Consider the following 12,302-nt stretch of genomic DNA (forward strand, 5'->3'; position numbering starts at 1 on the left):
AAAGACTGCGAAGCATATTCGCCAATTTTTGGGACTTGTCGGTTACTATCGAAGGTTCATAAAAGATTTTTCTTTCATTGCTAAACCTCTTATGAAGCTAATTCAAAAAGGAAAGAAATTTGAGTGGTTTGAAGAACAGGAATCAGCTTTCAAGATTTTGAAGGAGAAATTGCCCACAGCCCCGATTCTATCTTTACCCGAAGGTACTGACGACTTTGTTGTTTACTACGATGCTTCGAAGCAAGGCTTTGATTGTGTTTTGATGCAACGAGGAAAGGTTACTGCCTACGCATCTAGGCTGTTGAAGAAACATGAAGAGAACTATACCACACATGACCTTGAGTTAGGTGCCGTGGTATTTGCATTAAAGATATGGAGACATTATTTGTATGGTACCCATTTTACGGTGTACACTGATCATAAAAGTCTTCGACACATCTTTGATCAAAAACAGCTGAACATGAGGCAAAGCCGATGGCTCGAGTTATTGAACGATTATCACTGTGAGCTGAAATATCATCATGGCAAGGCGAATATAGTTGCCGATGCCCTTAGTCGAAAGGACGATGTTAAACGTGTTCGTTCTCTAAACCTAAAAATCAAATCAAATCTTATCTCACGAATCTGTGAAGCTCAATTGGAAGCTATTAAACCGACACTTATCGAAGGTGAAGGGCCCATTGGTTTTGAGAACCAACTTCAAGTGAAAGCTAATGGTACACGGTACTTTGGCAATAGAATTTGGGTTCCTCGTTCCGGTAATCTCTGTGAACTAGTCTTGGATGAAGCACATAAGACTAGATATTCTATTTATCCCGGATCCAGTAAAATGTATCACGATGTGAAACAATTCTACTAGTGGCCTAACATGAAAGCTGACATTGCTACTTATGTTAGTAAGTGTCTCACTTGTTTGAAGGTCAAGGCCGAACATCAAAAGCCTTCTGGTCTATTGACACAACCCGATATTCCGAAGTGGAAGTGGGAATGTATCACTATGGACTTTGTTACTAAGTTACCCAAGACTTCGAACAGTAACGATACTATTTGGGTCGTAGTTGATCGTCTTACTAAATCTTCACATTTCATACCGATCAAGGAAACCGACAAGACGGAGAGATTAGCACAGCTTTATATTAAAGAAATCATCTCACGTCATGGTGTTCCTATCTCGATTATTTCTGATCGTGACAGTCAATTTGTTTCTAGATTCTGGAAAACTTTACAATCTGCTCTTGGAACTCAACTCGACATGAGTACAGCTTATCATCCTCAAACTGATGTTCAAAGTGAACGAACTATTCAAACCACGGAAGATATGCTACGTGCTTGTGCAATCGATTTCGGCAAAGGATGGGATAGACATCTACCTTTGGTTGAATTTTCTTACAATAACAGTTATCACTCCAGCATTAAAGCTGCACCTTTTGAAGCTTTATATGGACGGAAGTGTAGATCCCCTTTATGTTGGGACGAACTTGAGGACAGACATTTAACTGGTACTAATAATAATATTAACATCTTATACGATATCAAATTTCATAATAATATTAATAATACAAATATTAATATTAATATTAACATCAATAATGAAAGTAATGATAAAAATATTAATATAACAATTATATTCAAACTTGTAATTATATTTTAATATCTTACAATTTATTGATTATATCATATTTGTTAATTATATAATATTTTGAATCTTTAGTATTTATTAATTATGTATATATTTATTTACAAACAATTGTTCGTGAATCGTCGGGAATAGTCAAAGGTTAACTGAATTCATGTAAACGGTTCAGAAATTTTAAGACTCGGTTTAACAGACCTTGCTTATCGTGTCGAAATCATATAAAGATCAAGTTTAAATTTGGTCGGAAATTTTCGGGTCGTCACAGGTTCTACCATCAACACACAATGATCAAGACTAAGAATCAAAACACAACTCATGTGAGAGTTTGAGCAAGGTGATGAACCAAAGTTGCATCACTTTTCTTAGTTTCAACACAATTACAAGTCTTATTAAGCTATAAACTTTGAATTAAACTAAATAAGCAAGACCCTAAGCTAGAGATCGTAGATCTTAACTAGTCATTAAAGATCTTAGACTAAAAAGTCTAGATCCCATGTTCTTGGTGAAATCCTGAGTCAAAACACTTAGACTTTCCACTTTACACAACCATAAGTTATGAAACTTAGATTTTGTAAAGTAAAGTGAGCATAAATAAATAAATTCTTATTTTAACAAGTTAGATGACCATAAGTTATATATCTTTGATCAATCTTACATGTGTGAAAGTTATAAACTAGTAAGCCTAAACTTTCTTGTTCTTGAACTTTCAAAGTTAGACTTTGGTTACAAGATTTATGAGATCAAAGTTAACAAGTAATCTTTGACCAAGTAACTCAAACAAATCAAATTCCATAACAATAATAATAGATTTAAAGTTAAAAGTAAACAAGTTCAAGTAAGGATCCTTTATGTAAAAAGATATCAAGTCATAAACTTGAATCTTCATGAAATGAACTTCAAAGTTCCAATACTTGAATATAAAGAAGATCATAAAGTAACTTGATCTTAAAAGTTGTAATAAGTTCATGTAGAATCAAAAGCTACAAAGCTTTGATCCTTGTTCTTGCTTCTTTATCATAAAAGAGATCAAAGAATGCAAGATCACATGAGGATTGAAGTTATAAAAACCAAAATCCAAAAATAGATAATGATGATGGTGATTTACAGTTTTGGGAAGAAAAAAGGAAGAGAAAAAGATTCAAACCTTCAAGTTTTCTTCAAGAAATGATGAGAGAAAGTAGAGAGAAAATTGAGAGGATAAGTGTGTGTGTTTGAAATGAAGTGAATGAGAATGTAATAAGCCTTAAAAAAAAATAAAGTGAGGGTGTGTGTATGTTGGGTGGCCGGCGGCCAAGGGAGCAAGGGGGGACCATGGTTTGCTATTGGATGGTGGTACATGGTGGTGGTTGTACATGTTGGGTGGTTTGAGACATAATACTAGTATTAGTACACAAGCATGCATGATAATTGTCTCATTACTTCATGGACTTAATTATTAATTTCATGGGCTAATTAACCCATTAAGTGGTCCACTAAGTTGAGTAGGTTGGCCATGGAAGTCCATTAAGGTGCAAAGTCCATTAAGGTACTAGTAAGCCCAAGTAAACACCTAAGCATAATTAAGGAACCATAAAACTAAGTAATTGTCATTAATAAGCAATAATTATGTTTACGTAGCCATAATATCCCAATCATGGCAAAAGTTTATCGTGTACCAATTTCGTTGCTCGTTTTAATCAATAAATGACACTAATGGTCGTAAATGAATTCAAGGATCACGTTAAGTAACCTAGTACTTAAAAACACATTGTAAGGCATCAACGAAAGTAATTAACAAAATTAATGATCCCAGTAGTTAATCTAACTTAGTACGCACAAATACGCAGTTTCGTAAAAGTAACAAGTAATAATATAAGTCGAAGAAGTTGGGTCGTTACATTTAAGCTAATGGGTAGATTGCTCTGATTCTACATGTTGTAACATCCCGCATTTTTCCGTTAAATTATTTTAACGCCCGTCTTTTTCTTTTTAAATAATACCCTTCGTATCTAGATTCGTATCCTTTGTTATGTAACATTTTAAATATTCTCGTTGTTGGAAGATAACGTCTCCCGTACTCTCGTGTAATTTAAAATATTCGATCGGTTAAATCCCGCACCCGCTTCTAAACTCGAGGGACTAAAATTGACACGGGGCAAACTAGTTGACTAGGTCAACTAGTCCACCCCAATCACCACCATTCAACCATCTCCCTCTCTCTCTCTTTCTCTCTAGCAAGAACACACACACAAACCCCAACTTCATAAAATCATCATCTAAATTCGGGATTGGAAGCAAACTTCAAAACAAATTACATTTTCGTGATCCTCTCTTCATCCTCTTCATTTTGGTACCAACTTCATCTCGTTTGGGTAACATTTCTAAAACTCTAGATTTCTCTAAATTCGTGTTTTTGACTTGAAATGGTGTTAGTTAGTGTCTATGGCTCATTGTGATGTTGTGTGTGTAATTTATATGCTCGATCTCGTTGTTTTAGTGTAACTAGCATGAACTTGAATTTTGGTGTGTTGTTCTTGAATTTTGGATGATCATATGTTGTTAGATGTTAAAAGTTCATGTTTTAATTGTGTTCCTAGTATCACTAGCTTCAAATTGATGTGTAGGTTGCTTGAGAAAACTCCATAAACTTGATTAGTGATTTTTGGTGGAATTGAGCTAGGGTTTAATGAACTTGAAATGATTATTTGATGCATTGATTGCCATGATTTGTTGTTAGTAAGTTGTTAGTTGTATTGTATGCTCAATTACCTACAAAATGGCATGTCATATGTATGCATTGAATGCCTAAATCATTAAATGTGCATTGGTGAGTTTGAAGCATTAATGTGTGCATTGAATGATCACTTGGTTTGAAAACTCGGTTGTTACAAATGAGGTTTTTGATTGATGAATTGTGTTTAGTTGCATTCTACGTCAAAAGAGCTTTCCAACGATATAAGGTGCGAGTCCTAAGTGTTAGCGGTTTGTGTTTTATGCACAAAAAGGTTTTGGATTGAGACTTGAACATTTGGGACTGGCCAGGCACCAGCACCCGGCCTTTGCCGCGGCGCGGCCCTTTCATGTCGCGGCGCGACATATAAGGGGGTCAGGTTCTGACCTCCATGTCCAAAATACGAAAAATGTTTGGCATACTACGGACCTCCGATTCACATGAGACTTGTTCTAACATGCTTATATATGAATAAAAATCTCAGAAAAATAGTTCGGAACCCGACCCGAACGTGTTGACTTTCGTTGACTTTGACCGACCAAAGTTTGACTTTTTGTCAAACTTAACCAATTAATTATGCAATCTTCCTAACATGCTTTTATACTTGTATCTTGCATGAAACTTGACAATTTGCTTCACATGCTATATTAATCGAGTCGTATTGAGCCATAGGACTAATTGAACATCTTTGACCTATCGTGTTTACCGTTATTGATACAACCTATTGTTTAGGTCAAGACTAGCATTGTTCTTTGCACACGTTTACTTGTTGAAGTACTTTACTACTCGTGCACTCAAGGTGAGATCATAGTCCCACTTTTACTCTTTTTGAACTTATATTGGGATGAGAAAACATAAACGATTCTTTTGAACTAAGTGAACACAAGAACGGGAAAACAAACATTCTACATACGAGTTTAGAACAAAATCCTCAATTCGATTATCATTAATTACACTTGCCGGGTGTAAGCGAGAACTTATGTTATATGGCCATATGGGTTGACAACCCTCATCCTTGACGGTTCGCTACCGTCTACGGATGAAATATAATTTCGAGAATCAGTGTTTGTTCTAGCACTAAGTGATGGGGTATACAATGGAAGGAATGTTAAGCTTTGATAATTGGGTGCTCGTGAAACAAACTTTTGGAATGTATTACTATTATTTCATTGATGCAAATCTTGTGGTTCACTTGTACTTACTTACTTAAACCTATGATTTCACCAACGTTTTCGTTGACAGATTTCTATGTTTTTCTCAGGTCTTGCACGATATGTGAAACATGCTTCCGCTTACTATTTGATACTTGCATCCGATGTCGAGTATACATGCATTTCATGGAGCGTCTTTTGACTTTACTTTAAACCGTGTCGCCTAGATTTCAATCGTATCTATAACGTTGTAACTTAACTTTTGGTTGAACAATTCTTGTAAACTTTGAAACAATCTTTATTTTGAAATGAAGGCGACATATTTTGGTCAAACGTTATCTTAAAGACTTATAATCAGGTAATGGGACCCACGTAGCCGACGCCGTCACTTGACGATTTGTCGGGGTCGCTACAGGTGGTATCAGAGCCTTGGTTGTAGGGATTTAGAGTTCATTTGTGTTCACCCCGAGTCATAGGGTACATAGGTGAATCTAGACTACAACCGGCATATAGACTGAAGTAGGAATTATTTGACTAATTGTGCATTTATACTCGAACTCTTCTATCATATCTAACTCGTATTCGATCTTGATCTTACGTTGATAAATTTTGTTGGTGCGCCACCTTGACTTTATGAAGTAATGTTAAATACACATGAGAATCAGGGTAATATAATTTCCGGGATTATATTACGGTGATTCACATGGACGTTCCGACATTATGACATAGAGAATTTAAGGCGAGTCAAGGAAAATTTTCTCTCTATCCTTATTCCATGCCACGGTTAGTATTGTTGAAAATACTAACCAACGATATTCTTGTCTCATGAAGGAACAATGGCTCACCAAAGTCAACACAATACTCCTCTCGAAACTCTAGAACAAGCTCTTCAACGAATGATAACCACCGCCGTGGGTACGGCCGTGGCCGATCACTTTTCTAACAACAACAATCATGGAGCCGGTAATTCAATCGAAGGTTGCTCCTACAAGAACTTCATGAAGTACAATCCTCCCACTTTCGATGGAACCGGGGGACCAGTTACTCTCACCCGATGGTTTGAACAAATGGAGACCGTTTTTAACACAAGCGGTTGTCGAGACCAAGATAAGGTCAAGTTTTCCACCCTCACTTTCACCGGTATTGCTCTCTCATGGTGGAACACGTATGTACAATTAGTGGGAAGCGATGAAGCCCACACACTCTCTTGGACCGAATTAAGAGAAAGAATGATCACCGAATACTTCCCGCGCGACGAGACTCGAAGGCTCGAACAGGGTCTAAGGAATTTAAAAACGGCCGGAAAGGACCTCGAGGCTTATAATCAACGGTTTACCGAACTAGTCTCGATGTGTCCAATTCTCATGACTCCCGAATCCCTAAGAGTCGAACTTTACATGGATGGCCTCCCTAAGAGCATTCAACACAAGGTAATGACATCTCAACCCACTAACCTACAAGAGGCTTTAACAATGGCCCGCCAAGCCTTAGAAACGGTGAATGAAATGGAAGCACCGGCACCAATGGTCGAGAACCACCCGAGTAACAACAAAAGAACATGGGAAGCCTCTCAATCAAGCAACCACAACAATAACAACAACCCCGCCAAGAAGCCTTTTACCTCCAACGACAAGAAAGGCTATGCCGGAAAACTGCCTTTTTGTGACGAATGCCACAAGCATCACTTTGAAAGATGTGGCAGGTTTCGCCACCGGCGCCAAGGACCCGTCGCTCGAAAGATGCCCAACGCACACAGAACGGGTGCTTGCTTCGAATGTGGCCAACTGGGTCATTTTAGGAATGTGTGCCCAAATAAGAAAATCAACCCCAACGCACGCCGTTGAACCTTCGACATCGACACCAAGGATGCCCGGAACGACGATGGACTAGTAACGGGTACGTTTCTTCACAACAAACCGTATATTTCATACTTGTTCGATTCGATTACCGCTAGACGTTTTATAACCAAGGATTTGACTCATGCTCTTTATATTCCACCTCTTTCCCCCAGATACTACTTAGACGATTTAAGTGACCGACGGAAAAATATTGTGTGCCTATAAATTTTATTGGAGGAAATACGTTAAGACTTTTGACTTGACACATATAGAACTAGGGAGCTCGGAACATATTCGTAAAAAAAAAAAAAAAAAAAAAAAAAAAAAAAAATGTTTCCCCATCATCTTGTATAGATTATTGTGAACTGAGTAATTTTCGGTTGGAAACCGATACCCTCTCCCTCGCATCCATGACCTCATGATTATTTGCACGAATCCCGTATGTTCCAAATCGACCTCCGTTCCGGTTATCATCAATTGGGGGTTAAGTGAGACGATGTCTCCTAAGCCACTTTCCGAACTCGCAACGTTAGTTGTAAATCTCTCTTAGTACCGCTTGATTTATTTAGGGCTCGCCCGTATCCATAAACCTCTTGAACCGCGTATGCAAATTCATATAGACTAATCTGTTATCGTATTTATAGATGACATCTTAACTTATTTAAGTAAAGAAGGAAAACGAACAACATCACCATCTTACGCTCGAACTTTTGAGAAAAGAGCAACTTTATACCAAATTCTCCGAGTGAGAATTTCTGTTGAACGAAGTCCAATTTTCTAGACCATGAAGTTAATGGTCAAGGCATTACAATCAATCTCGAAATCAAGCCACATGTAATCAGGAAACTCTCCCAACTCAGACTTGTATTCGTAAAAATCTTAGATCTCACCGGTTGTTACCGAAGATTCATTTCTGACTTTTCTCGTATTACACGACTTTAATCTCTCCGCGATCGAACCTTGAGCGTGATTCTTCACACCAACATTTCTAGCTAAATTCGTACAACACCAGATGGGACTCAAATATGGAAATATTTCTACTTGGACGCCGAAAGGCATACTCCCTCGACTCGAAATCAACGGGACGGAAATTCGTTATTTTGCACGAAGAATTCGAATACTAAATTGTGGATCCGATCAATATTCTTGTCATCACGTACCACACTACATACCTCTGTTATTTCACCGTTACCGTCTGATATTACTGGAAATTAAGATAACACACAATCCAACGATACTTCACTCTTCTTTGACTTAACGCCCTTGTGTTTCTGATAATCGGTCAACTATTATTCAACCCCGAACTATACAACTACGTGTACTACCTCGTTTCTCTTTCAGACTTCAACTTTTGACAACTAGAGGCACGTTATAGCAACCTCGAGATGTAAACTCATCCTATTCTAAGTCCTCATTTCACTACTATCTTTACCGTTCGCATTTCCGTTTAAAGAAACTCCTTGTAACATTTCTCCATGGATAGAGAAACTCCTCATATTACATAAGTATTCGCCACGAGGGTGAATAGTCCTAACGAACATTTTTCGAACCCTAACTAACTTGTTCAAAGGTATCTTAAGAGATTCTATTCCAACACGGTGTATCTTTGTCAATTATTCTGTATCGAAATACTCGTTTCACTTCTAGTTTTACAAGAAACCTTGGGAACCCGCTTAGACATGAGTACCGCGTACCACCCACAAACTGACGAACCGAGCAAACGAACGATTTACGTCTTGGAAAGACATCTCACAAACTCGTATTGTCACCTTTAGTAGATCACTCTTACAACAATAGTTACCACTCGTGTGTTCACGCGCACTTTTCGAAACCTTATATGACCGCTAATGTCATACCCCTGTTCATTTATACCAAAGCATCAACCACCGAAATCTGAACTCCATCAAGAAACAACAATTGAGATCGTTCAAGTCCGAGAAGGGCTCGAGACAACCCATTGTCGCCAGAAGAGTTATACCAAAATTAGAGGAGAACCTCACAAATCCCAGTGTGTAACCGCGTAATATTGAGAACCCGCACCTTGGAAGGGTGTAATCCGTTTCGGGAATCAGGGAAAGTTAAACCCGCGACATGTTAACCCTTTTGAAACCTTGGGGCGTATTGGAACCGCTCCCTACCGTTTAGAACTTCCGACTCAATTAAGTTTCCGTTTACCCTACATTTCGTGTAACAAACTTAGAAACGTGTCCTGCAGAACAGGAACGTGCAATCCTGCTGGATACATCAACTATCGATGACAAACTTCTCTTCATAGGAAAACCAGTTGAAACCGGGGATCGTAAAAACCGAACCTTAATGCAACGTAAAACCCTGACTATCCAAATTCATGAGAACCCTCAAGAACGTACTTTCACTTATTCATAGCATTGACAACGTAAAGTCTCGAGTAAGAGATATCGACTACTACTTCCAACTAAATTTCGGGACGAAATTTCTTTTGAGGTGTGGATAATGTAACATCCCGCATTTTTCCGTTAAATTATTTTAACGCCCGTCTTTTTCTTTTTAAATAATACCCTTCGTATCTAGATTCGTATCCTTTGTTATGTAACATTTTAAATATTCTCGTTGTTGGAAGATAACGTCTCCCGTACTCTCGTGTAATTTAAAATATTCGATCGGTTAAATCCCGCACCCGCTTCTAAACTCGAGGGACTAAAATTGACACGGGGCAAACTAGTTGACTAGGTCAACTAGTCCACCCCAATCACCACCATTCAACCATCTCCCTCTCTCTCTCTTTCTCTCTAGCAAGAACACACACACAAACCCCAACTTCATAAAATCATCATCTAAATTCGGGATTGGAAGCAAACTTCAAAACAAATTACATTTTCGTGATCCTCTCTTCATCCTCTTCATTTTGGTACCAACTTCATCTCGTTTGGGTAACATTTCTAAAACTCTAGATTTCTCTAAATTCGTGTTTTTGACTTGAAATGGTGTTAGTTAGTGTCTATGGCTCATTGTGATGTTGTGTGTGTAATTTATATGCTCGATCTCGTTGTTTTAGTGTAACTAGCATGAACTTGAATTTTGGTGTGTTGTTCTTGAATTTTGGATGATCATATGTTGTTAGATGTTAAAAGTTCATGTTTTAATTGTGTTCCTAGTATCACTAGCTTCAAATTGATGTGTAGGTTGCTTGAGAAAACTCCATAAACTTGATTAGTGATTTTTGGTGGAATTGAGCTAGGGTTTAATGAACTTGAAATGATTATTTGATGCATTGATTGCCATGATTTGTTGTTAGTAAGTTGTTAGTTGTATTGTATGCTCAATTACCTACAAAATGGCATGTCATATGTATGCATTGAATGCCTAAATCATTAAATGTGCATTGGTGAGTTTGAAGCATTAATGTGTGCATTGAATGATCACTTGGTTTGAAAACTCGGTTGTTACAAATGAGGTTTTTGATTGATGAATTGTGTTTAGTTGCATTCTACGTCAAAAGAGCTTTCCAACGATATAAGGTGCGAGTCCTAAGTGTTAGCGGTTTGTGTTTTATGCACAAAAAGGTTTTGGATTGAGACTTGAACATTTGGGACTGGCCAGGCACCAGCACCCGGCCTTTGCCGCGGCGCGGCCCTTTCATGTCGCGGCGCGACATATAAGGGGGTCAGGTTCTGACCTCCATGTCCAAAATACGAAAAATGTTTGGCATACTACGGACCTCCGATTCACATGAGACTTGTTCTAACATGCTTATATATGAATAAAAATCTCAGAAAAATAGTTCGGAACCCGACCCGAACGTGTTGACTTTCGTTGACTTTGACCGACCAAAGTTTGACTTTTTGTCAAACTTAACCAATTAATTATGCAATCTTCCTAACATGCTTTTATACTTGTATCTTGCATGAAACTTGACAATTTGCTTCACATGCTATATTAATCGAGTCGTATTGAGCCATAGGACTAATTGAACATCTTTGACCTATCGTGTTTACCGTTATTGATACAACCTATTGTTTAGGTCAAGACTAGCATTGTTCTTTGCACACGTTTACTTGTTGAAGTACTTTACTACTCGTGCACTCAAGGTGAGATCATAGTCCCACTTTTACTCTTTTTGAACTTATATTGGGATGAGAAAACATAAACGATTCTTTTGAACTAAGTGAACACAAGAACGGGAAAACAAACATTCTACATACGAGTTTAGAACAAAATCCTCAATTCGATTATCATTAATTACACTTGCCGGGTGTAAGCGAGAACTTATGTTATATGGCCATATGGGTTGACAACCCTCATCCTTGACGGTTCGCTACCGTCTACGGATGAAATATAATTTCGAGAATCAGTGTTTGTTCTAGCACTAAGTGATGGGGTATACAATGGAAGGAATGTTAAGCTTTGATAATTGGGTGCTCGTGAAACAAACTTTTGGAATGTATTACTATTATTTCATTGATGCAAATCTTGTGGTTCACTTGTACTTACTTACTTAAACCTATGATTTCACCAACGTTTTCGTTGACAGATTTCTATGTTTTTCTCAGGTCTTGCACGATATGTGAAACATGCTTCCGCTTACTATTTGATACTTGCATCCGATGTCGAGTATACATGCATTTCATGGAGCGTCTTTTGACTTTACTTTAAACCGTGTCGCCTAGATTTCAATCGTATCTATAACGTTGTAACTTAACTTTTGGTTGAACAATTCTTGTAAACTTTGAAACAATCTTTATTTTGAAATGAAGGCGACATATTTTGGTCAAACGTTATCTTAAAGACTTATAATCAGGTAATGGGACCCACGTAGCCGACGCCGTCACTTGACGATTTGTCGGGGTCGCTACACATGTTCTAGTGGTTGTATGATTAAATGTCTGCCTAATTTGATGCTACGTGTTCTAGTAATTGTACCCCTGTGCTTTAGCTGTTAGATTAGTCCATTAACTTAGATTCGTGCTAACCCCTCAACCTTCCCCCTT

This window comes from Rutidosis leptorrhynchoides, chromosome 10 (genome assembly GCF_046630445.1).
Source record: "Rutidosis leptorrhynchoides isolate AG116_Rl617_1_P2 chromosome 10, CSIRO_AGI_Rlap_v1, whole genome shotgun sequence".
Taxonomy (NCBI): domain Eukaryota; kingdom Viridiplantae; phylum Streptophyta; class Magnoliopsida; order Asterales; family Asteraceae; genus Rutidosis; species Rutidosis leptorrhynchoides.